At 39.6% G+C, this 25,576-nt stretch overlaps 1 protein-coding gene across 5 annotated transcripts in view; it reads left to right on the top strand.

Annotated features, from left to right (window-relative positions):
* dlgap1a (discs, large (Drosophila) homolog-associated protein 1a) overlaps positions 1-25,576 on the top strand; it is a 102,588-nt gene that overhangs the window by 10,637 nt on the left and 66,375 nt on the right. For all 5 annotated transcript variants that reach the window (XM_069511335.1, XM_069511334.1, XM_069511333.1 and 2 more), the window contains exon 2: positions 11,904-11,978. The gene's annotated coding sequence lies outside the window, so the exon portion shown is untranslated. The remainder of the gene's footprint in view (positions 1-11,903; positions 11,979-25,576) is intronic.

Raw genomic sequence — 25,576 nt, 5'->3', positions numbered from 1 at the left:
TTATCAATGCTATAACAGCAGCCACACTGCGTGCTTGACACACATTTCTCAGGTGCGTCTTATGCGTGTGTACTACTGTACATTATCTCAAGGCACTTTACATAGAAGGTCAAGGCCTTAAAATCATATTAATATAGAGAAACCCAACAGTTCTAACAATGACTTTGGTGACTGTGGAGGAAAAACTCCCTCATTAACAAGGAGAAACCTCTAGAACCAGACTCTATGTGGATGGTCATCTGCCTCGACCGGTTGGGATGAGCAGAGAAAAATGGGGAGGAGAGGAGAGATGGGTGGAAAAGAGGAGAGAGAAGAGAGAGATAGTGGGGAGGGGGAGGAGGGGAGAGAGACCAGGAAAACGTGTGCACCATCAGGTATCAGATCTGACTGGTTAAAATGTAAACAATAACAGTGTAAAGAAGTTATTGATTATTAGGGCTGGGTATCGTGGCCAATTTCCTAAATCGATTCAATTTCGATTCATAACATCCTGAATCGATTAATCACGATTGGATTGGATTCGATACGATTCAATTCAATCTGCTCTAAAATAATGAAAATGGCTCAACTGTGTTACAAAATACTAATGTACTTTATTGTTTCTTTTCACCAAGTGCAAACTTGTAAATAGGACAGTTTAAATTTCAGCTGTAAACAAAACTGTCTCAAGTCTCAAAAGTGCAATTTTGAAATTATAAAGGAATTGCAAGTGAAAGTGTACTTGAACTACAACATTTCATCACTGCAAATTGTATCAAGGCATTGTTTCTTAATGTGCAAAACTAATAATAACAATGGTAACAAAACTAAAAGTAAACTTAAACTGTCTAAAGTCAAGTCCTGTTATTGTAACTTTGCTCTCACTTGGTAATTGTGAGATTCTTGTGCAGGAAAAGGAGCTCATTGACATGATCTGGGGTTAGGCAGCTCCTTTTTGCAGTGAGAATATCACCTGCAGTTGAAAACATCCTCTTCGACGCAATACTGGTCCCTGGGACAGAAAGGTATTGCTTCGCCAGGCGAGCCAACAGTGGATACTCCCTTTCATTTGACCTCCACCAGGTCAGAGGATTTTCATTCAGCCCAGCAGGTTTTTCCGCCCTGTATCTTCTGATTTCACCTCAGCCCTCTTTGCTGAAGTTTTCTGTCCATTTTCCTTTAGTGAGTAGAGTGCCCCAAGGAGAGACTCAAGGGTGCTGGATTTCTTGGGCGAAGTGGCTTCCCCCATCTCCTCAGCTCCTTCATCAGCATCATTACCATCAGTATTTTGCTGTTGAATAAGACATAAAAAAAAATAGATTGAAAATCATTTATGACCTCTTTTAAATTATATAATATTCCTTATAATCCAATAGAGAATCTTTTAATTCTCAATGAAAACATTCTTATTAAATTGAACAGTTTTTAAAAAAAATACTTACATCAGGTGCAGCAGTGGCATCTTAAATCGAGGATCCAGCACTGATATACAATGTGTCCTTCTGAGCGGAGTTTTACCTGCGTCGCCCATCTTGCACGCTTGTGCACTTGAATGACAAGCGGACATAAACGTGCCACTGCTGCATCACGCGCAAGACTACTGGGGTTAACTTCATGGGGAAAAATCGATCTCATGCTCTATGAATCGATATTGCAAAATTTAAATGAAATTGATCAAAAATCGATTGAATCGCTTTTTTTACCCAGCCCTTATTTTTGATTATTAATGATAAAAGTAACAATTCATATAATAATTAATTACTGAAGTATTGTTGTTAATAATAATAATAATAATAGTTGTTGTCCTGCAATTCTGGAGTCAGAGATACCTGCAATGAGATAGAGAAAGAGACAGAAAAAAGAAACATAGTTATTGACATGTATTAAAATAAATTAATGAGTGTGGGGGGGCAGAGAGACAGAGAGAAGGTGAGAAGTGCTCAGTGCATGATGAGGAGTTCTCCCAGCAGTCTAGACCTATAGCAGCATAACTAAGGGATGGTTCAGGACTCACCTGATCCAGAACTAACTAAAGGCTTTATCAAAAAGGAACATTTTTAGTTTAACTTTAAATGCAGAGATGGTGTCTGCCTCCCGAACCCAGAATGGGAGCTGGTTCCACAGGAGAGGAGCCTGGTAGCTGAATGCTCTACCTCCTGCTCTACTCTTACAGACTCTTGGAACCACAAGAGAGCCTGTGTTTTGTGAACGAAGTGATCTATTTGGATAATATGGTGTTATTAGGTCTCTGATGTATGAAGGGGCTTGATTGTTGAGGGCTTTAAATGTGAGGAGCAGGATCTTGAAATCTATTCTGAATTTTACAGGGAGCCAATGTAGAGAAGCTTAGACAAGAGTAATATGATCTCTCCTTCTAGTTCCTGTCAGCACTCATGCTGCAGCATCTTGGACCAACTGGAGACTTTTTACAGATTTCCTGGGACATCCTGATAATAAGGAATTACAGTAATCTAGTCTAGAGGTAATAAATGCGTGGACTACTTTTTCAGCATCCTTCTGAGACAGGATGTTTCTAATTTTGTTAATTTTGCAGGTGGAAGAAAGCTGTCCTAGAGACTTGTTTTATATGTTGGTCAAATGACATGTCCTGGTCAAACATAATTCCAAGGTTCCTCACAGTGGAGCTGGAGGACAAGCTGACAACATCCAAGGTGACTATCTGTTCAGACAGTGATTCTCTAAGATGTTTAGGGCCAATTACAACAACCTCAGTTTTGTCTGAATTTAGAAGTAAGAAGTTTTGGGTCATCCAGGCCTTGATGTTCTTGAGAAATTCCTGAAGTTGAACTAAGTTATTAAATTCATCAGGCTTCATAGAAATGTATAGCTGAGTGTCGTCTGTGTAACAATGGAAGTGTATGTGGTGCTGTCTGATGATGTTGCTTAAGGGGAGCATATATGAGGTGAAGAGTATCAGTCCAAGGACAGAACCTTGTGGAACTCCATGACTAACCTGCATGTGCATGGAGGGGTCAGTGTTGAAATTGAAATCTATCTGATAAATATGATTTAAACCAGTGTAGTGTCGTTGCTTTGATCCATACATGTTGTTTCCAGTCTCTGTACCAGAATCTTATGATCTATGGTGTTAAATGCTGCACTAAGATCCGACAGGATCTTAGACAGAGTCTAATTGACAAGTTGTTGGTTTAGATGATGAAACTAATAAGGTCTGTATTGTATGAATTTCATAGAAATCACACAATTTTGGGAGGTAGTATAGCTTGAGGCGCTTCTCGATTTGCCATTAGCCAGAGAGTGGCTGCTTGGTGTGTTGTCTACAAATAAGCAGTTTCTAGTTCCTGTGATTTAGATTTGTTAACCATCTGAGATTTGTCCCACAGCTAATGATGGTAAAGGACACCCAGGGGCCAGATTAAGATTCTTTTTTCTCTGGTGGAAACCTGATGAAATTGTTGCCTGGCAACAGGCTCAACAGAAATGTGCAGCTTGAGTGGCAGACGTGTTCAGCCTATACTCGGTGTGATAAAAGGATCAGAAAGCTATTGCACTTCAAACTGCTGACTGTAAGCAAGCTACACCACACAGAGCTTATTTAAATATTAAAGCCAGGCTTTGCTCATGCAAAGAAGGTGGCTGTAGCTGAGGAGTAGAGTGGTTGTCCTCAATCAGGCCAGCGGTTTGATCCTAAGTTTTCCCCATCTACATGCAGAAGTGTCCAAGTGTCCTTGGGCAAGATACTGCACCCCTAAATGGCCCCTCATAGATGATGAATGCGCCAATAGTATGCTGCGTTGGATAAAAGCGTCCACAAAATGACATGTAATGTAAAGAAAATATAGCATTGGCTTTCTCAATCTTTTATTCACTGCAGTGGAAACATTCACAACCTGAACCATGAGGCCTTTCATAGTGAAGGCACAACATTTTGAACTAGTCCTGTACATTCATCTCATTGCACAGTATGCATTTTTCTTAGACTTTGGACGTAGTATAATGTGGAAACAGCAGAACAATCCAACATGCAGCTTAATATTTTTGTCTTGAGTGTATTGAGAGGGGATTCCTATTATGCTTATGCTTCTTACTAATAAAGTTATATCTTCATATCCTAACATACATTTCCCCAAATTTCATCTCTTCAACAGAGTAAAATAACTCATTTTAACTTTATTGTACAGGACTACAGCTAATAACTATTTTCATTTTCTGTTGATTATTTCTTTAGCTGAGTCCAAAGTGAAGAGCGAATTTGAAGCTCATAGTGGAAATTTTTTCCATCCCCATCTTGCCATTTTTCTCCCACCATATTGACTCTGCAGCTCTGGTCCTGTTGAGGGCATAGCTGTTACCACTTGCACAGGCCAAGTGTGTGAATTATATTCAAATAAATGTGTGAACCTTTACATTTTATAATTGTTATATTGTCCACCTTTATGTGTTTTATGTCCCCTTAATGAAATGCTTTTTCAAACTTCATTTACAATAACATCTTTCTAATAAATTCTGTTTATATTTGCAAAACTTGAATACTGACTGAATACATTCGATTTCACTTTGAAAGGAGAAGCAACTAATACAATACCATTAAAAACAAGCATTAATGAAGATTAGGGGGAAAGAAGTAAAAGTCCAGCAGATCAATCAAATGCTTCTGTAGAAAATATGTGCCTTCTATGAGGCAATCATGTGTTTTTGTCTCACAATACCTGTCCAATATTATTATAACAACCTGCATAAATGTTTTCTCTTAGAGGGCTTTAAAATTATTCATTGCAGGTCTAGTTTCTCAGTGAATGTTGTGCATTTGTCTTAAAGAAATGTGCAAACAAAACCATGACATCAGCTTGTCATACTTCACTTTCTGATTATATATATATATATATATATATAGTGTTGGGGGAGACAAACAAACTGAAGCCAAACTCAACAAAAAAACAACACAACACACAATATGCCAATCCTGTAACCTTTATCAAGGTAGTAGCCTTGTTGTGTGGTCTAAATGACTGCGACTACTTTCATGCAGTTTGCATTTTTTCAAAAAGATATGTTATGTCTCGATCCCTGTCATCTATAGTATTTCTGTGCCAACACTTTGAAATTGCAAACAGGGAAAGCAATATAAGACGTTGCTTACTCCACATCTGGTTAGCCCACTCTGTTTCTCATAACAAGAGCAGGAGAAGCCGCTTCCTCATCATTTGCTGCTGAACCTGTAAATCGTGTCTATCCGTACCAAGCTCATGTATCCTCTCTCTTTCTTGTTGGGGTGTTTTTGTAAAGAAATTACTGGATTTGCCGCAGTTCTACTCGCCACATCTTTGCCTGTCAGCTCGCAATGGAAGTAACTCAGTGAGGGTGGATGTACCTAAGACCGCGTTGATGATTGACCAGTCACATTAGAACAATAAAAAACATTAATACCAATTCGTTGGAAATAAAAGGTGGCTGTTTTAGGGGTGCAGAGAGCTGTGTGTCATGGAAAATCTAGATAAAACAATTAAATAGCAGCCTCAGGTCCTGTGGTTGCCAAAAGTTTAGGTACTTGCATTCAATTTAATGGCTGGTTCCCCTAACCGGGCTGTATATGTATTCAGTCAGAAATGAACCAAATACAATTTGAAAACAATTTCTATTGAATGCTCACACATGCTTACGGTCTCCCAGGTGCATTGTATGAGTAAACTAGTATTATCTTATTAAGTTATGTTTAACATGTTTAAATAGGCTTTTTCTGCCTCAGGATGTTGGAGCCCCCCTTGTATTGACAAGCCTTCACTGTTTGATGCACTTGAGATAACAGTCCAATGTTTCATTTGTCTTCTTTGCCATAAGAGACAGAACAGATTTGGCACAGCGGTGTCCTGTAGGCTTGTTTGTCCCTAACAAAATGACAAGAAACATAAAAGTATTACATTATTGAGGAGTAACTGGCTGTACATATAAACAAATTTGTGGCCTTATATTCTGCAGATATTTCACGCAACAGTGTACCACAAAGACAAAGAATGTCCTTTATGCAGTTCTTCCCCAATGAAATTATTATACATATAATGTAATGTTTTCTGTTTAATTTATATGGTCAATACTTCATCAGTTTAAACATGACTTGGCTTTGACTGTAAGTTATGAAAAAGGTCTGTACCTGGAGTCAGTGCTGAAGTGATGACTCAGTGTTCAGTCTTGTTTGAGTCCAGTTCTGTCACCTTATGTTGTACATCCAGTGGTGCAGCCTGTCTGAGTCACCTAGAGGAAAACTTAACTGGGACATATAGATATGTAAAGTCATATACGTGTCAGGTTATCTCCTGCATAGACCTTTTACATGCAAACAATAAAAGACAATACAAGTTTACTTATGGTTGTCATGTTAGACCAGAGTAGAACATGACGTGGTCTTTTTCTGTTGTAGATCATCCACCTTAAGGTTCAACAATTTTGGCAATTCTCCTCTGAACAATATACCAAGTTGGAGGTTAATGATTTTGGCTCCATTCTGGGTAAAAGAATGCTTTCATGTGTAAAAATCTCTGAATTTCAAAGTCTAGAAACAGCCTGACACAAGAAAATCACATCACTGTCACTTTAATTCACCACTCTGGTGTTTGATCTGAACATTAACTGAAGATTCTGACTTGGAACAACAGGATATTCAAGACAACACTGCTGTTTGGATAATTACACGGATGAGTAGGTGTACAGTCATCCACCATACTGAAGGATGTGCGATTATGGCTTGTTGAGATATGCAATGAACATTAGTGAAGTTTATACCTTTAATTATAAAATCTATTGCTACAGTGTCTGCAAACATCATGTTTTACATTATTAATAGTGGTACCAATTTTTTTTTTAACTTAAATAATTTGCTCTTTTAAAAATTAAAAAAATTACTGAAATTAAATAAATTACTTAACTTTTTTTACAAAATTACAACTAGTCAACTTAAAATTTACAAGATGCCCCCTTTCAGTAATGCCCAAAAGAACAAATACAACTATGTTATTACGATTCAAGTTGTTTTATTAAACTATTAAAACACAAATTTACATGAAACATTTCAATAAGTAGCCAGCACAACAGAAATGTTCTTAGGGTTGAAGTGGACCGCAGCAGCGTTGTCAGTGACCACAGTACGGAGAGTCAGAAATGCCCCTCATCTTCTCGCTGAAAAATACAAACAAATGTATGTTGGGGGTTAATGGTGGCTGTGATGTGTCGTTCAGTCGATACCGCCTCTGTGATCCTTTCCTAATGTTTCCTAAAAACTATTACGAAGCTTCAGCAGTCTGACTTAGACAAATCACATCATAGATATTCTACAAAGTTAGTCTTCTTCTTTCTTCCTCTTTGTGTGATTCCACAGAAAGTTTTACCTTAGTTAGCTGCAGCAGAGGGACAATCTTTGGTGATACTGTATATTATGTTGCTGGGACAAAATATCCACTTAAATTTTTTTACTCAGTGCTGAATCCTTATATTGTATATTAGCTTCAACTAAACCCTTTAGCATGAAACAAAGTGTATGTATTTGTCCCTGATTTCTTACACTTGATCATCTGAGGAAGATATTGCTTCATGTAGAGCAGAATGATAACAACAACTCAATAATCACAAACCGATCCTTTAATATATAACATTTTCTAAAATGCTGTCAGAGGTATTCAAGTCCCCATACAACATGTCATACTAGCACTGTTGATTTTGACATTTCTGTGAGTGCACTGAGTCCCTACATTTCAGGTCTTGATGAACTGAGTCATCTTCCTGGAGGTACACTTGGAACGCACATTGGGCCAGAATGCGCCCGATGTTGACATCATGTTTCTAAAATTAAAAAAAGTATTTTAGTTGTCACAGTCAGTGTTTCAGATTGCCAACCATTATTTAAGTTTACAAATATATTTGCCATATTCAACAAGAGAAAAGTCAAATATGCACTTCATGAATTATTCTTTACCTAATTTCTGCCTATGGAGGGAGAAGGGGAGAGAGATGGAGAGGGTAAGCGAGAAACAGAGTGAGCGAAAGGAAATGGGATTTAATCAATTTTGGTTCATCATGAAATTGTGGTGGGACAAATTAGACTATATGGGCCAGTAACTAATGGGAAACACTAATGGTTTGGGTAAAATATGACAATCTGAATGTTATTGAAGATTTTTGTTTTTATTATTTGTGTTGCATAAGAAAAGTAATTTAAATGTAGGCTTGTAAATGGTGACAAAACATGTGAGACTAGTGAGAAAAACTATGTAACGATGGAACCGGTGAACGACTATTTAAATTAGATGATGTTTTCATACTTGTCATCACAATATGATATTATATCATTTATATTTGGCCCAGGCTGTATTTGTGTTCACACTGCAAAAGGAAAGTATCCACATCAGTCCCACACCACCAAATGTATTTTTATTTCAACGGATCTCAGGTAGCATCAAGGTCTATTCAGACATAAACTTTGCACTGACCACTTGTGATTCCATCACTGAGGATGTTAATACCATTTCTTAATGAGGTTAATGTGATCTTATACTCACCTGGCAGTCATGAATCCTTTGGATTTCCTGCAGCACCTCTGCAGTCATGCCCATCCATGAGGCCTTCTGCCAGTAAAAAGCAAACAGTTGTGGTGTGTATCTGTGAAGCTTACAGAAGAGTTGGTTGCATAGGTTCACATCCGTAATGCCATGGATCTTAGGAAAGGCTACAGACATAAAAAACACAAATATTTATCTAGATAGCACATATTTTATCAGTTACTTGGTAATAAATGGCAAATAAAAGAGGAACACGATTTTGACCTGTGACTCTGTACGTAGAGCGGGCCATCTCTTCGAAAAGTTCTTCACTTGTGGATATCCCTGAAAAATATTTGCAGACAAAAGTCAAAGGTTGTCTGCCTGAGCTTTAAAATCAAAATCTGGCTTCTCTCTCTCAAACAAAGCCTTTGAAAAGTTAACAAAATAATGGCCATGTAAAGATATTCATAAATGTCAAATGTTGAGAAATTTGGTTTCTAAAAAACCTGTATCATTTTATTAGGTACACCTGGCTACAACTAATGCAGCCTGATCCAACACCACTGCAATAAATCCTATTTTTTTTAAAAAACAAAAAACATTGTTATTCAGTTTTTGATCAGAGGCTGCAATTTGTGCTGATGTTGAACTGTATGGCATTATACTGCAATGTGACTTTTATTTTGTCAATCCAATTTATATGAATGGGATTTAAGATTTTCATTGCCAACATGTACGCTGTATCTGTTGTGCAGATGACAATAAAACCTTTGAACCTTTGAGATACAACCTTATGTACACTGCATTACAGTTCAGACCACAGACTTTATCCTCCAACCTTACCAAAGTAACAGTTTCAACAAAAACTGAAGATTGCTCACTGTGGCAAAGGACATTGCCACCAGGGTGTGACTACAGCAGTCAGAGACAAAGTACTCCATATTCACCATTTTATTATGCTTTATTAAATCATAAACTCACAAAACGATCTGGAATCCAGCTTTTCAGCTCAGTCTTCCAAGTGCGTTCTCCGTCCCTCTGTAAGCTTCCCGAGTGTCTCTCCGCATGTTTCAGTCCTGTCTTTGTCCTCTATGTGTCTCTGTGAGGCAGCTCCCCCGCTGCCTCATAAACCTGAGGATCATCAGCTAACAGCTCTCACCTGCACTGACTGATCCTCAGGTACCGGTGACGGTGCTCTCCCAGCCCCCTCCTCCACACTCACCAATGAAGAAGTTAGATAAGGCAACTAGTCTCTGCAATTTAGGGCTTAAGGTAAAACCTGTTGCCCAAACAATAAATGGGCATGCTCGTCTTACCTTGAGTCTTTGAAGGTTGATTACTCAGAGCTCACGTTTCAATTGTGCCTGTGAAGGAAAACTATTTCCAGTCCAATAAGTTAAAATGTATAAGACATATCACTAATAAAAATAAATATATATACTCTTCAAGATACATTCAGTATTATAAGTAAACATTTCTTAAGCTATTTATTGTGTATATTTACTCAATTTTTAATATTTGTACTTGAATAGTTAACACTTGCTGGATACTTGAATTGTATTGTATCAACCTTGTGCCTCTCAAAACATTATAAATCTTTTTTTTCCTTCATCCCTCCTTATCCTTTAAGTATCTTGCTCTTTCTCTCCACTTCCTTTCCTTGTATTTGTCCCACATTTTGTCCTTAACAAATCTTTCATCCACACTTTTTTTAAACTGCCTGCTATTCTAACTGAACTGAAGGATTTGAAAATCTCTCACATTGGAGACATCTTTTTTTCTTTTTTTTTTTTTACCAAAAAGTGAAACCAGGCTCTATCCTCCTCCCCACCAGTCTTAATGCTCTTGTTAACATTGCATTCAGCCACAGAAACTTTGTGTTAAGCCACTAGGCTCCATTAGTCATAACGACGCCGGTATGAAACGCTGTAACTTTAGCTCCAGCTTACATTCTGCTAATGTCACTGCAAAGGCCAACAGATAATCAACCTGTGATAAAGGTTTTCACTCACCTGACCAGAAGGTTATAACCAGGACCAGCAGCAGATTTATTACTGTTGAAGATTTACATGAAATAGCTTTGGTTTCTGGCCTAATGTTGCATTACTACATTACGAAACAGCAGCGTGCCAAACTTTCTCCATGGTTCTTAAATAAGAACTTAACAACCTGAAACAATAAACAATTTCTCTAACATGACATCTAGGCTTGGCTGAGTTTTTTATAGAATTTTTCTGCGATTTTTATTTGTTTTACGCTGTAACCGTCTCACTTGCATCAGGGTAGCCATCTTGAATTTTCTGAAAACGTGAAGTCCGAGTCTGAACGTCTTCCGAAGATGACATCAGACGCTGCATCACTTCATTCACTCAGAAGTTTTAATTAAAACTGGATATTCACTCAGAAACTTTGATCCACTGCAAATTAAAACAGCATCAATAGTCAACGGAGCTCAGAAGTTTAGGTTGGGTTTATTTGATAGCTGGTTTTGATTGCTGTACCCATAACACTTATGAGTTCGTGTGATTACTGTTCGGGTTTACAGTGAAGAATGTGAGTTTTACAAACAAGTTTTACATAGCAATGTTAAGCTGTTTATATAATAATTTACACTATGAACTAAAGAAAAGTTAGTGTTGAAGTTTGTGAAAGTGAAACAAAAACCTTGAAGGCAACACAGTAGAGATAAGCCAGGGTTAGGGTCACCTGAGATAAGAATGAGCCTGGTTTGTGGTTATGTTGTTTGATTAAATCCTCTACTGTTAACATAATGTTTTATCAGGTTGTACATCATGTAGCATGTTGCTCAAAAACAGAATTGAGGTTTTCAACAATGTATTTCTAATGTTGTAAGGTGAGCACAACATTTTCTTCAGAAATATTATCTCCAGTCATGCACAGTATTAAAAGATACTGGTACTATGAAAGAATGCCAACATTTTGCCATTTAATGAAAATATTATATTTTAAAACATGTAATGAGGGTAATTTATGTTGGAGTGTAGTTTGAGCTTTCATTTTCTGACTGAACCTGTACATATTAGAGAGCCAAAGCCTAATCCAGCAGGCATTGTGCCTGATGTTTCCCGTGAATACTGTCACATGCAGTGTAAAATATTAAGTTGACAGCCTAGCCAATTTGACTGAACACGACCTGAACCCGATTATTATAAAAAAGTCAAACCCAGCCCGACCAGTCAATGGGCTTTGATAACTTATCCACACTTTAATTTGGGTCGATAAATGTGCAGCATGCTTTACAATCAGTTGACCTTGATCAGACAGAGGACTAAGATCACACCGCAGTTTCTAATGAAAACCAATATTTCACTGATGTAACTCCTGTAACTTTGTGTCTGTGTCTGTCTCTGTTGTTTGTTTGTGTCCATATGTGTGCTCATTGTCTTTTCCTAGGCGACTGATGTGAGGCCAGCTACACAGAATGTGTCAATCAATTGACAACTCTTTGGCAATGGGGATCTAAAAGAGGTAAGTAAAGATGGATTTAATCACACTATTAATATCTTGTACTTCACTACATTAAAATTCAGTCATGCTACTTTCACAAAGATTTTATTTCATTCATACAAAATACACTTAACCTGCATTTCACTTTCTTTTTAGAAATCAGATAGAAAGACGAAACAAATTTGTGAGCTCTCCAGCAGCCTGTACCAGAAGAGGTACTTAGCAGCTTGGACTAGTACAGTGAGCTTTACTAGCAGCTGTTATCAGCCTTGATGTGGGATTTATGCTTTCATTTTTAACAGAAAAATGTTACTCAGACCCATCCAACAAAAGTTTGCTCACTGCAGTTAATAGGTTGTCCTCATTTTTCTATTATGACAATATTTGACAGTATGACCATAACATCTGTTGCACATCCTTGACAGTAGATCGGTCAGCTAGAGTGTTGGCTCAAGCCATGGGTCTGCTGTTAGGTCAAGCCAGACTTATGATGGATGAACTCCGAAAACATCCAATTTAAGTAGGGAATCTAAAGGAGATGGAAAGAAGATAGGCTCTAAAGATATGATTCATGCTTCTTTTGCAGTCAGCTGGTAATTTTGGTCCCCACCTCCTTAACACATCCCACAACTGACCTGTTCCCCTCTGTCTGTGTCTTGTGGGCTTCATAGGCAGGCACAAACACAGGATTACATATCTGAATAAAAGAGAGCAGCTTTTCAGCTTTGTACAGACTAGTAGCATGTACAGAGATAGAGAGAGCGAGACAAGAAAAAGCAGGTTAAAGGGATAGTCCACCAAAAAAGAATAATTCACTCATTATCTACTCACCACTATGCCAATCGAGGGGTGGGTGTGTTTGAGGGGGTAAACAGTGTTGCAGCCAAATCCAATACAATTGAAGTGAATGGTGACCAATTCTTCAAATGTCAAAAAACCTATCAGAAATAAAACATAAAATGCCTCCATACAGATTCCTCTTTATGGTCCCACGCAAACATTGGGAAATTTGACCTCTGTATTCAACCCATCCGTGTGAACGGAGCACACACGGAACACAACCCACACAGTGACCACACACGGAACAGTGGGCAGCCATGAAGGCACCCGGGGAGCAATTGGAGGGTTCAGTGCCTTGCTCAAGGGCACCTCGGCAGTGCCCAGGATGTGAACTAGCACCTCTCCAACTTCCGTCCATGCTGGACTTGAACCGGCCACCCTCCAGTTCCCAAGCCAAGTCGCTATGGACTGAGCTACTGCCTCCCCTGCTCCTGTGATGTCACTCTAGTGTCCTTAAGCCCTGAAATTCAAATTAGAGTTAAAACTGTGTCATTTACACCATGTTTTTAGCGTAAATGTCCTATGATATCCTCCTCTGGAGCTCTCGCCCAAGGGTGCGCTGTAGCATCGCTAGCTCCAGTAGCATCGCTACTTCTGGATGAATGGATTTTCATTTCTCTGTGAACTATCCCTTTAAGCCCACACTCTTCTCTTCTCTGTGTTGAATCATAACAGTCAGTGGGTGAAAAGACAGAAATAAATAATAAACACAGATTTTGTTGTAAATCTCTAGTTGGGGGTGGTCGTAAGGATAGAATGATGACAGAAAAGGAAAGATAAGGATGGATGGCATTGGAGTGGTTGATAGCTGAGTATTACTTTGGCTCCCACTCTCTGGAATTTCAGTGGCTATTTTGATTCTTTGTAAAATCTCTCAAGCTTGAATAAATCATGATGATTTTCTTCATTTCAAAATTAAAATTAACGAGAAATTTGTACGTCAAGGAATTAACTCTTCATAGCAGGTGGTTCTGCAGTTGGATTTGGCAGTAAATCTCTTCTCTTAAGCTGCTTTCAGACATACGCTGAACCACAGAAAACCTCCAGACATTCTCGGGGGATCTGTATTGGTGAATGCAGATATCCAAGTGAGAGCCTCCGGATAGTTTCTCCGGCCAGACCCTGAGTTAAAAGTCCACAGGATTCACTGTGAGCCAGTGGGTGTATTGATGACATGTCTAGCACGACAGAAGCAAAGATGAAAAGAAGAAAAGAATATTAATATCTATGGATGAAAAAAAGGTAACATTCATCTTGGGAATGGTGACAAAGATATCAAGAGAACCTTTTGTGATAAGGGCAGATGCCGTTGTCGATGAGCTATATATGAGCTCATGAGATCTCCACAGCAGAATCATTACGTCCTGCCTCTGCCTGCTGCTTTACTCCTTGCCTGAACACTTTTCTGAGAATTTCCCCCAATTCTGTGGACATCGTTCGGAGTTCATGTCTTAAAAATGGCTGAAATAGGAGCTCACCAAGCTAACTAATCCCCAATGTGAACAGAATTTTTTAAGGGAGTTTAGAAATCCACACAGTGCATCAGTATTTCTCAACCTTTGTTGGGCCAGCACCCCCTAACCTGATCCAAGTTCCATTTGTTAAACAAATGCAATGGTTGAAAATTTGACATTCAATTTAATTAGCTCTCGAAATTGATCAGGAGCAGCAGCCAATTAGAAATGCTGAATGTGATTTATTAATTATAGTGATTATTCCAATGGAAAACCAAAAGAGGAAAAAAGCACAAGGTCTGGTTTCTGGAACCAAATCAGAAAGACTAGAATTGACCTTGTGTGAGCTTTGAGCTTGGTGTTTCTCTGCCTGCCTCTTTATCGCGGGTTGCAGTGGAAGTTTATTCCAGCTGTAGTGCACCTGAAGACGTCACGCCCAAGCAATTGTGGCACTTGTAATGCATGCTTAGGACCTGTGCGAATCCCTGTTCCATGAGGTATCTCTTCAGAAAAACGAGATGAAGCACTCTTGTCTTTTCCCAGTAATGATGGGAATATTTTACAACCAGAGTTGCAGAAAGTATCATGGAAATTTTTGTCCCCCTGGATGTCATCAAGCTGGGGCTGCACCAGCTGTGACACAAAGTCATGATCTTTGCTGAAGTCAAACTAAACAGGTTGTTTTCACACTTCCTAACCTGATAAAAATGTGCCCACACAGACAAATACCTAGTCCTGTTGTCCATTTAGGAATATATGGAGGCCTTTAAGAAGAGAGCCTTGCGCACAGTGGGCCCCATTGTGTGATGTGTGTTCATTTAATTAGTTCTTTAGAAGTTTCTTGAGAAAACTCTACGTCAGATTCATGACGCATTCTTAAATTGCAGAATTGTTCAAACTCACACAGTTATCTAAGTTGAAGTTGAAAATTGGCAATGCAGTACTGTGTGTTTTAAATAATCTAAATAGTCAGGTCATCCTGATATCTTTAAACTCTAGAGGGTTTTAAGAAGAAATGTCTTCATATTGAAAGGCTAATGATTAAATCATTTTCAGATGACTTTTGAAAATTTTTATTGTGAGGGAGAATCGGTTAATTAGAGTTCCAAAATTTAGTTGCATTGATGGAAAAAGCCCAAAACACTTAGTTCTTGATCCTGAAACAGACTGTAGTCTCTGGTTAGATGATCTCAATGTTCTGACTGTGTGGTATGGGGACAGGAGCTCTGAGAGGTAAGATGGGTCCAAACCATTTAGCGCCATTTTAAAATCAATCCTCTGGCTGACAGGCAACCAGTGTAGAGAGGCAAGAATGGATGTAATCATGGAATGTGTTAGCTCTTTTTTGACCTAGTTAAAACTTGTTACTGCATCTTGAACCAGTTGGAGATGGGATAAAGAAAGATATGATGCTAAAATATAACTAATTGCGGTAATGAAGGCATGAGGATATAATGGATGGCTTTCTCCAAGTCGGAAGTATTGAGAAATGATTTTAGTTAGGAAATGACCAAGATGAGTGGAGAGATAGTCCTGTGATAGATTGTAAATTGGGATCCACACACCCTGATAGCAAGGGGGATCACTCCCATACCTGGAATACATAATAGAGTGATCATAATTCAAACCAGAATATTTTAAGATTATTAAGGGTGTATAGGCCAGGGTATTTCTACTTCAATAAAAACAAAAATTAGGTAACACAGGGTTTTCCATCCACAAGAATAATAATTAACAAGCCAATGATAAAAGCAAGCAGCTTGAAGGGTCTGGCTGCGGGCACCTTGGACAAAAGAAAAATGCTCTAAAAGCCCAAATTTGGTGCCTCCAATGCCACTTCTAATTTAACTGTTCCTTTAAACACACTGAACTTAAATATGATATATTTTAATAAGTTAAGTACCTGCTTGTTAAGATGTAGTAATTATTTCTAATATTTTTTTTGATTAATTAATTTGGAATTAGAAAATTAAAAATAAATATTCACTTTATTTCACAGAAAGCAGGAGAAAATAACTTCTATAAACCATGGATAAAAAGTATGTATGTGGAAAAACATTTTGTTAATATGTCACTGTAGGGACAAGCATCACATCATATTTTACAAAACAATATTTGGATAATCTGATATTACAACTTAATACTGTTTGTAGAGGAGTGACATGATGAATGAGGGGGGTTATCTCAGAATGTAGATAAGTTTAGCAGATTCATGGAAAAACTAACAGACAGCTTTTGTTTGCTAATTACCTTAACCAGTGCGCTAGTAATGTCCCCTCCAGACTGCATTTTAAGTTTTTTAGTTCTTATTTGGGCTTTTTACTCCTCAAATCTAATGAGAGTAGTTTTCAACCAGAGCTAATGTCACTTCACCTTGTTCACTGTCTCTCTTCGCTGATCAGACTGTGTTTGTGTGAGCACACAAGTGCAAGTCAAGTGTGTGTGTGTGTGTGTGTGTGTGTGTGTGTGTGTGTGTGTGTGCGCGCAAGTGCAATATGCAGCTCTTCGTCAGAAAGAGAAGCATGTATATATAAATTAAGGAGACACTTAATCATCACAGTATAACACCAAGTCAGTTAAACTTCAGTTGCACCAATCTGTCCATTTAAGAAGCACAAGTGATTGTGAATCTGTTTCACCTGCTTTGGTGCAAATGAAAGTGACAACAGGTGCAATGGAGGCAAAAGCAAGACAACCCCTAAAAAGGGAATGGTTTTACATGTGGTGGCTACAGATAGCTGCTCTCTTCTTATCCCTCCTGACTGATTCTTCCACAGTTTTGTGTTCTGCTTGTGTCCTTGTCACTACTGGCAGCATGAGGCGGTATCTGCAGCCCAATCAGGTTGCACGGGTAGTCCAGATCCTCCAGGATGAAACATCCGTACATGCAGTCGCAAGTAGGTTTGCTGTGTCTCAGCACAGTCTCAAGAGCATGGGGGAAATACCAGGAGACTGGTCATTACACAAGGAGAGCTGGAAAGACTCCTTGAGGGTGGCATGAGGGCCAGACGTCCTCTAGGGACCTGTGCTCACAGCACTGTGCAGCTCGATTGGCATCTCCACTGGCATCCCGTTCTCTCCACTGGCATCCCGTTCTCTCCCCAGATGAGAGCAGGTTCACACTGAGCAGCAGTGACAGGCGTGAAAGACTCTTGAGATGCCGTGGTGAATGTTATGCCGCCTGTTACATCATCCAGCATGACCGGTTTGGTGGTGGGTCAGTGATGGTCGGGGTGGCATATCCTTGGAGGGTCGCACAGACCTCCATGTTATAGCCAACAGTACCCTGACTGCTGTTGCCGGATGTAATCCTCAGAGTGACTCTCAGATCTTACTCTGGTGCAGTGGGCCCTGGGTTCCTCCTAGTGAAGGACAATGCTGGGCCTCATGTGGTCAGAGTGAGTAGGCAGTTTCTGGATGACGAAGGCATTGATGCAATCGAATGGCCTTCACGTTCCCCTGCCCTATTTTCAATTGAGCACCTATGGGAAGTTATGTATTGGTGCCACCAGCTACTGCCACAGACTGTCCAGGAGCTCACTGATGCCCTGATCCAGGTCTGGGAGGAGATTCCCCAGGACGCCATCCACCGACTCATCAGGAGCATGCCCAGAAATTGTCGAAGAGCATGCAGGCACACAAAGGCCACACACACACACATTATGAGTTGCTTTGATGAAATTCATGCAAGTTATTTCAATTTTTTACTTTTATTTTTGGTGTGGTTTTGAATTTAGTCCTCAATGGGTTGATGATTTTAGTTTCCATTGACCATTGTTACGTCATTTTGTTCTCAACAAATTATACAATGTACATCAATAAAGATTTTTAACTTGAATGATTCGTTCATCACGATCTGATGTGTGATTTAAGTGTTTTTTTGAGCAGTGTATAAGATGGCACTGTGATAATTTGAGCATTCTGTTGTGGAAAAGATGATCTGATCAGTACATTCTAGGTGTTGTCTAGTGGAAACTTCCAATGATGAGGCGAACTGGTGCCGTTCAAACGGAACATTTACTTTGCATGTAAATATGGTGTACTATTACAAGGAAGAATTAAAGAGGAGTAAATAAAACAGAGCCTTGCTTTGTAGGTCGGGAATTCGCAGAGTAGTTTGACCAGTGTCACTCTCAGTGCTCACAACAGTTATGGCTGTTACATCCGTATTAACATTAAAATCAAACTACTTAAATCAAACTTAAACACTGTATATGATGCAAATAATTTCTTCAACATGTATTCAAACATATAGTACCATTGGTTTTTAGTGCTTCTATTACAATAGTGCTCTATTAAATATGTTATGATTTATTATATCTGCTATCCTGTTAAACATTCTAAATGTTACTTTTATTCAGATAATACAACTTGCATGCACTTGCTTATTGTCAGACACATCAGCCAACACAAGCTGATCCTTCGATGAGCTTGCACTATTCTCAATGTGGTATGAAATACAAAAATACCATACCATTCTCTTCAGAAAAGGTATATGTGTGTCAACAGTACCTCCCTGGGAACTGTACCAATGACCTAAGGATTAGTGGTCGACCACCCTCTAAGCCACAACATGATTCTCTCATTCAATTCAATTCAAATTCAATTCAAAAGACTTTATTGTCATTGCACAGTCGTACTTTGTACACTAGCACAACGCAATTGTGGCACAGTCCTCCTCCTCGATGCCAAACATACTATTAACAACACACGAGACACAAACCACTACACAAATTGAGTTAAAAATAAGGGGATTCTAGGGCTAAAGGCATTTAATGAAGTGGATGTACTATACAAAAAGAATAATTGTACCGATAATGTACTGATACATGCAGATAATATGCATATTTGGAGAAGTGCAAACTGTACAGAATAAATACTATATACCAATAACGTACCAATATATCTGGATAATCTGGGTATTATACAAAGTGTTTTATTGCACAGAAAGGTCAAGGACTGAAAGTCCCATAGTGTTATTGCAGCTGGAATGACACATGAATTGAGTCAGATATTTACATGTGCATTTATCATTGCAATCGTCTTGTTGTAAAGACTGTCTCTCAGTCTGTTTGTCCGTGATTTCAGAACCCTGAACCTTCTGCCTGAGGGCAGCGGCTCAAACAGCCGGTGTCCTGGATGTGTGCTGTCTCTTAGAATGCTGTGTGCCCTCCTGAGACAGTGGGTGTTATAGAGAACCTTCAGGGAGGGGAGGGGGCGGCCAATGATTCTTTGTGCGGCTTTGATGACCCTTTGCAGCGCCTTCCTGTGTGCCGTGGTGCAGCTGGAGAACCACACAGAGATGCAGTAGGTTAACACGCTCTTGATGGAGCAGCGGTAGAAGATAGTCATCAGCTCTCTCTTCAGCTTGATCCTTTTGAGGATCCTCAGGAAGTGGAGTTGCTGCTGGGCCCTCTTCACCACCGCCTAGGTGTTGGTGCTCCACTGGAGGTCTTTGTCGATGTGCACCCCCAGGAACTTGAAGATGGTCACCCATTCCACACAATTCCCATTGATGTAGATGGGCTGCAGGTCGGACTTCCTTCTCCTGAAGTCAACAATCAGCTCCTTCGTCTTGGAGGTGTTGAGGACCAGGTTGTTCTCTGCGCACCACCCCCCAAGCTTCTGGACCTCATCCCTGTATGCGGTCTCATTGCCTCCGGAGATAAGCCCCACCAAGGGGGTGTCATCCGCGAACTTGATGGTGGCGTTGCGTGGGTGGGTGCTGACACAGTCATGTGTGTACAGAGTGTAGAGCAGCGGACTCAGCACACAACCCTGTGGAGTGCCGGTGTTGAGGCTGAGGGCTGTGGAGAGATGGGGGCCTACTCTTACACACGGTCGGAGAGGAAGTCTCTGACCCATACACCATACTCATACACCATTAATACAATCTGTAGTTATACCTTGATCTACAAACATTTATTTCCTGTGGTGTGACACATCCAGAGACATACATTTATTAAATTGTTAAATGTTTAAACCATATCTTTTCCTCTTGGAATTAAAATTTGCTTTGCAAAGTCTCAGTTTAGCTGACATTCATCAGCATGTTTTGCATCGTTTTGTTAGTACAAATACAAGGGTGCATACTTACCAACACTTAGGCCCAATCCCATTGTACCCCTTCTCCCCACCCCTACTCCTTGTTTCTAAGGGTTATCTTGCCCCTTCAAATAGAGTCACGAGAGGTAGTGGTTGAAATTTTCCCTACAAATTGGAACAGCACTTCCAGAAGCTGTTACCTCATCAGTAGTAACATGTGCTCCTATATGCTGGTTAAATCAAGTGCATCATGTATCTTCAAAGAGGGGCCAATGGGACATGAAATTGTGTGAAAATACAGGATATATCATACAAAAGAAAATCTAGCAAGCTAGTGATTTTTTTGAGGTGGTTGGGAAAAAAATGCCCATAATACATCGAAACGATATTTATCTAAGGTATTAAAATTTGTATTGTAATTTTTAAATCCTTATTAATGGAGAAAATACTATATTTGTGGCTTTCTCTCCCAGTTTGAGGGTGATTTGCAAGGCATTCTGGGAAATTCTCATAGCCCTTGTGGAGTGTGGGTCTGATAAATCTCAGTTTCAAGGCCTGTACAGCCCTAACACTTGGCCCACGCCTCCGTCCCAACAAGTACTGGGACACCCTAGCCCTACACGGGAACGTGCAAAACAGAGCGGATGGGCTAGGGCTAAAAAATAAACATCATGCAGAGGATCTCTTCCTGTATTCTCATATCAGCTCCTTTGGACTTTCTACTGACTTTATATAGGGGACCGGCCACAGAAAGTCTGCAGAAAGAGTTTAGCGCATGTCTAAAAGCAGATTAAATAACCTGTTGGTGTAAATGTGAGTGTGAATGGTTGTTTGTCTCTTTATGTTGACCATGTGATGTACTGGTGACCTGTCCAGAAAATATTCTACCTCTTATCCAATGTCAGCTGACATCGGCTGGCTCCCGTCCTCAAAGGATAAGTGGTATGGCTAATGGATGAATGGTTTCCATGATAGTGACATACATGAGCATCCGGTATAGTGAATGAGTTCCATTTTGAATTTCACTAGCGTCTAACACACACAGCTGTGGTTGCTATGGTGACATATCCTTTCTCTTTTTAAGGCAAGGAGAGACAGAAAGAGAGATAAAGAAAAGAAATACTCACACACACACAGACACACACACAAACTCCCATTGTCCCTTTGCAGGCACACACATTTGAAATAATGCATTTCCTACCCCTTTACCTTGACCTTAGCTCTCAAAACTAAATACCTCACCCTGACCTAAACCTAATTCTAACCCGAGAAGCAAGTGTCAACCTTCAGCCTTTTGAAAAAAGGAAAAGTGGCCTAAATCTTCTCACTTTCCCAAAATGTCCTCACTCTGTATGGACAATGCACATTATCTACTCACAATTATTTTAGTTCAAGTACATACATATGCGGCGTGCTAGTTAGCATATGCTACATGTTGGTAAAATGTTTCCTTCCCACTGGAAAGTCCTCATATCTGTAACTGAAGTGGGAAACCCTGAAAGATCCTGAAGATCAAGTCAATTCAAAGTCAAAAACTGTGATGAGACAAAATACTTAAACTGTTAAACTACTGTATTTGGGTGATTTTATATTAACTAGTAAATATGTCTTGCATAAACTGGCCATTTGTCACTTGAAATATGAGGGTAGTTCTAGGGAGCACTTTTCGTCTTTGCAGTCCTCTTTAGTGGTTAGGGTTAGAGGGGGCCAAAACTGTCCTGTTAGAAATATCACTGTAAGGAAGTTGCAGATTAGTTGGATGCAAACATAACATCTAGGACAAGTTTATTGACCTGATTGTAAAGTCTGATTTGTCAAACCTAGTAGCACAAATACAGTTCCTAATAATAAGGCATTTGATTGATTGATTCATTTACTTAGCTTAGCTATTGCTCTGAATGTGAATTTAAAGAGATGGCTAAGTTGGTACAAACAGAACTCCTATTTATCTTGCTATTTAATAAATTTTTGATGTAGAAAATTCCAACATAGTTATTGGAGCTATCTTGGTAAAAATAACACTGGACATCCACAATAAACACACGGAAAAATAGAATTTTACAGACTTTTATATTGAGGTAAATCTCTTGTATGTGGAAGTAAATGTCCATTGGTCTACATTAAATGAGTATGCTGTCTGCCTCCGTTGCTGCTATCCACCTTTAGAGGGTGACTCAAAGGCTTTTTGTTCACCAGCCTCCATTTAGCCCTAAATAACTTGATCTCAGCCCTATTTTCATTTCTCCTTCCTCCTACACACAGCATCAACCCAGCCTGCCTGCCACATATGGCTCTTTGAAAAATGTAGCAGGAGATGGTGGTAAAAGATGGGTGGTTGGGGGTGGGGGGGTCTCCTCTCCTTTTACCAAAGAACACCTCTTCTCTCACATCACCTCCTAGAAATTAACATTTAAGTGTCAGTTGTAGAATTCTCTCATTTCCAGTGCAGAGAACAATGTGCTCTTGCTCTCCATTCAGTTGGGAAACAAAAGTGAGCATAAAAAGAAAATTTTGGTGGCACCTGTGGACACTGGCCCATTTCTGATAAGGGCTTTTGGTTTTCTTCTTTCTGCAGCTCATTTTGTTGCATTATTTTCACATGACACTATCCTTCACCAGCTTACCACCTGCCAAAGCTGCAAAGTGTGTTGCAAACCAAACATGGGTTTCTATGGGCAACATTACTGTGGAGGTGAGGGGGGTGGGAGAGCACCTCCTCCTGTACCAGAGGATCAATCAGTGCTCCTGATTTGGTCACCATAAGTACATTCCATTGTAGACTAGTGTTGACAGTCTGGACATAAAATAAAATGTCAGAATCATATGAGATATCATTCTCATGTCAGTGTGTTAAATACAGAGCTGGAGTCTCTGGAAGCAGGGAAAACAGGTCGACTGACTATGTTCAAAGTTCACTGTTACACCTGCAGCAAATTTAAATTGATAATATGATCTATTTTGTTTAATTAGTCTGGATTCAAAATTAATCACAATTTGTATTGTTAAGTGTGAATGTATGTGTTGTTTCTTGAGGAAAAGGAGTTTATCCTCTGCTTTGGGTGGCTGTGGTGTAGAGCGGTCATCCTACAACCAGAAGGTCAGAAGTTCAATCCCCAGTCTTCCCATCTGCATGCCAAAGTGTCCTTGGGCAAGATGCTGAACCCCAAACTGCCCCATAGAACAACAAAAAGTGCTGTGAATAGATGCACTGTATGTATGTATGAATGTATGGGTGAATGGCAAACTGTAGTGTAAAGCACTTTGAGTGGTCATCAAGACTAGAAAAGCTCTATATAAATACAACCATTTACCATTTATTACCTCCATGCAAAGACTTTGCAGATTGCCAGATACTGTTTGAGATCATGGGGTTTGGTTTTCATCTGGCATGCATCCCTCCATGCATCTCACGCTTTCAGAAAGATGAACACATCATGTTTCCCAAACGTTCTCTTTAAAGATTTTAAATTTGACAGGAGTGAAACTGGAACAATTTCCTCTCATCCAAATGTGGTTATTTTGCCCCACTTCCTTTCCACTTCTGAGTGTACTGCAACACAAATAAGCAATTTTTTGATGAATATGAACAAGATAAACAAAAGGAGCAGTGTATAATTAAGATAAATAATTTAGTGATAGGAAGGCTAGGTGATAGAAATTAGTTTCAAGATTTTTTTTGAAGGAATCCACAGACTCCAACTTACCAATCTAATTGCGGGGGGTTAACTGTTCCAGAGGGATGGAGCTGAAGGCACAGTCTCCCCTGCCTTTGCAGAGGGAGCGGGGAACATCTATATTTTATGGGGAGCCAGTGAAGGGATGCGAGGACTGGAGTAAAATGATATCTACGGCTAATGTTGACAAGTAATTAAGCTTCAGCATTTAAAAGGAATTGGAGCTGGGAGTGAGATGCCTGATTAAGACAGGAGAAAAGGGTGTTACAGTTATCTAGATAGGAACATTTTAGAGAGTGGATTTGGACAACGAGCAGACGTTTGATTTTGGACAGGTTTCTAAGTTTTAAAAAAGTCTGCAAGACTTTGGGGACGGGTCTAATACAGATGGGGGACTTCTGCGGTGAACTTATTAGGGCCAATTTAGAGGACCTCAGTTCTCTCTGGGTTCAGCTGAAAGAAAATTGCAAGACATCCAGTTCTTTATCACATTGAGGCAGAGATGGAGGGTGGCAATGTTGCTCTTGTCACTTGGTCTTATGGAGAGATACAGCTGCAAGTCATCAGTGTAACTGTGGCGAGAGATGCATTTCAAATTTCTAATCAGATTGCCTAGAGGTTGCATGCATATGGAAAAGAGTATGTGGCCCAGGATGGAGCCTTGTGGAACACCTGAGTGTTGTTGTGAACAACTTTCCAGTATCTGTTTGAGAGGTAGGTCTGGAACCAGTTTAAAGCAGGGTCTGAGATACCAGCCAATGGAATGGTCAATGTATCAAATAGTTAGGTCAAGCAGGATCACGATGGAATGTTCACCATTTTCTGTGCGCAATGTCGTTTATGGCTCTAACCAGATCTGTTTCAGTGATCAGAATCAGAATCAGAAAAGCTTTTATTGCCAAGTAAGTTTACACATACATGGAATTTGTTTTGATGTTGTTGGTGCATGTCAGACATCTCTAAATATAACAAGATAAAAAAAAAAATCAAGTATTAAAATGTAACAATATAAATATAAAAATATATACAGGGTATGTTTTTGAAGGTAAAAAATGAAAATAGGAAGAGCAGTACAGCTGAGTAAGTATAGTGTTCACAGTATGCAGAGTATTTCCAAAATAAGTATATAGCTGAGCGTTAATGTAATGCATAGAGTAGAGAATGCAGTGTTAATGTGACATATGGAGGCAGAGGTGGAGTGTGAGAGAGTGTCAAGGTGGGTTCCGGGCCTTGTTGATAAGGCTAGTAGCGGATGGGAAAAAACTGTTCTTGTGGCGTGAGGTTTTGGTCCTGATGGACCGCAGCCTCCTGCCAGAGGAGAGTGTCTCAAAGAGTTTGTGACCGGGGTGGGAAGGATCAGCCACCATCTTTCCTGCACGCTGTGTCGTGGGGGATGGTTGCAGGACTGTCCCTTTGTCTTTCAAAGTGGCAGTAGAACTCGTTCAGGTCGTTGGCTAGGCGTTGGTTGTTGATGGAGTGGGGGCTTTAGGCTTGTAGTTGGTGATCTGCCTGAGCCCTTTCCAGACAGACGCAGAGTCATTGGCTGAGAACTGGTGTTGGAGCTTCTCAGAGTACAGTCGTTTAGCCTCCTTTACAGCCTTGCTAA

This window comes from Paralichthys olivaceus, chromosome 16 (genome assembly GCF_024713975.1).
Source record: "Paralichthys olivaceus isolate ysfri-2021 chromosome 16, ASM2471397v2, whole genome shotgun sequence".
In the NCBI taxonomy this organism is placed as follows: domain Eukaryota; kingdom Metazoa; phylum Chordata; class Actinopteri; order Pleuronectiformes; family Paralichthyidae; genus Paralichthys; species Paralichthys olivaceus.
The sequence above is the reverse complement of the archived record's forward strand: the minus strand, read 5'-3'. Positions and strand labels throughout refer to the sequence as shown.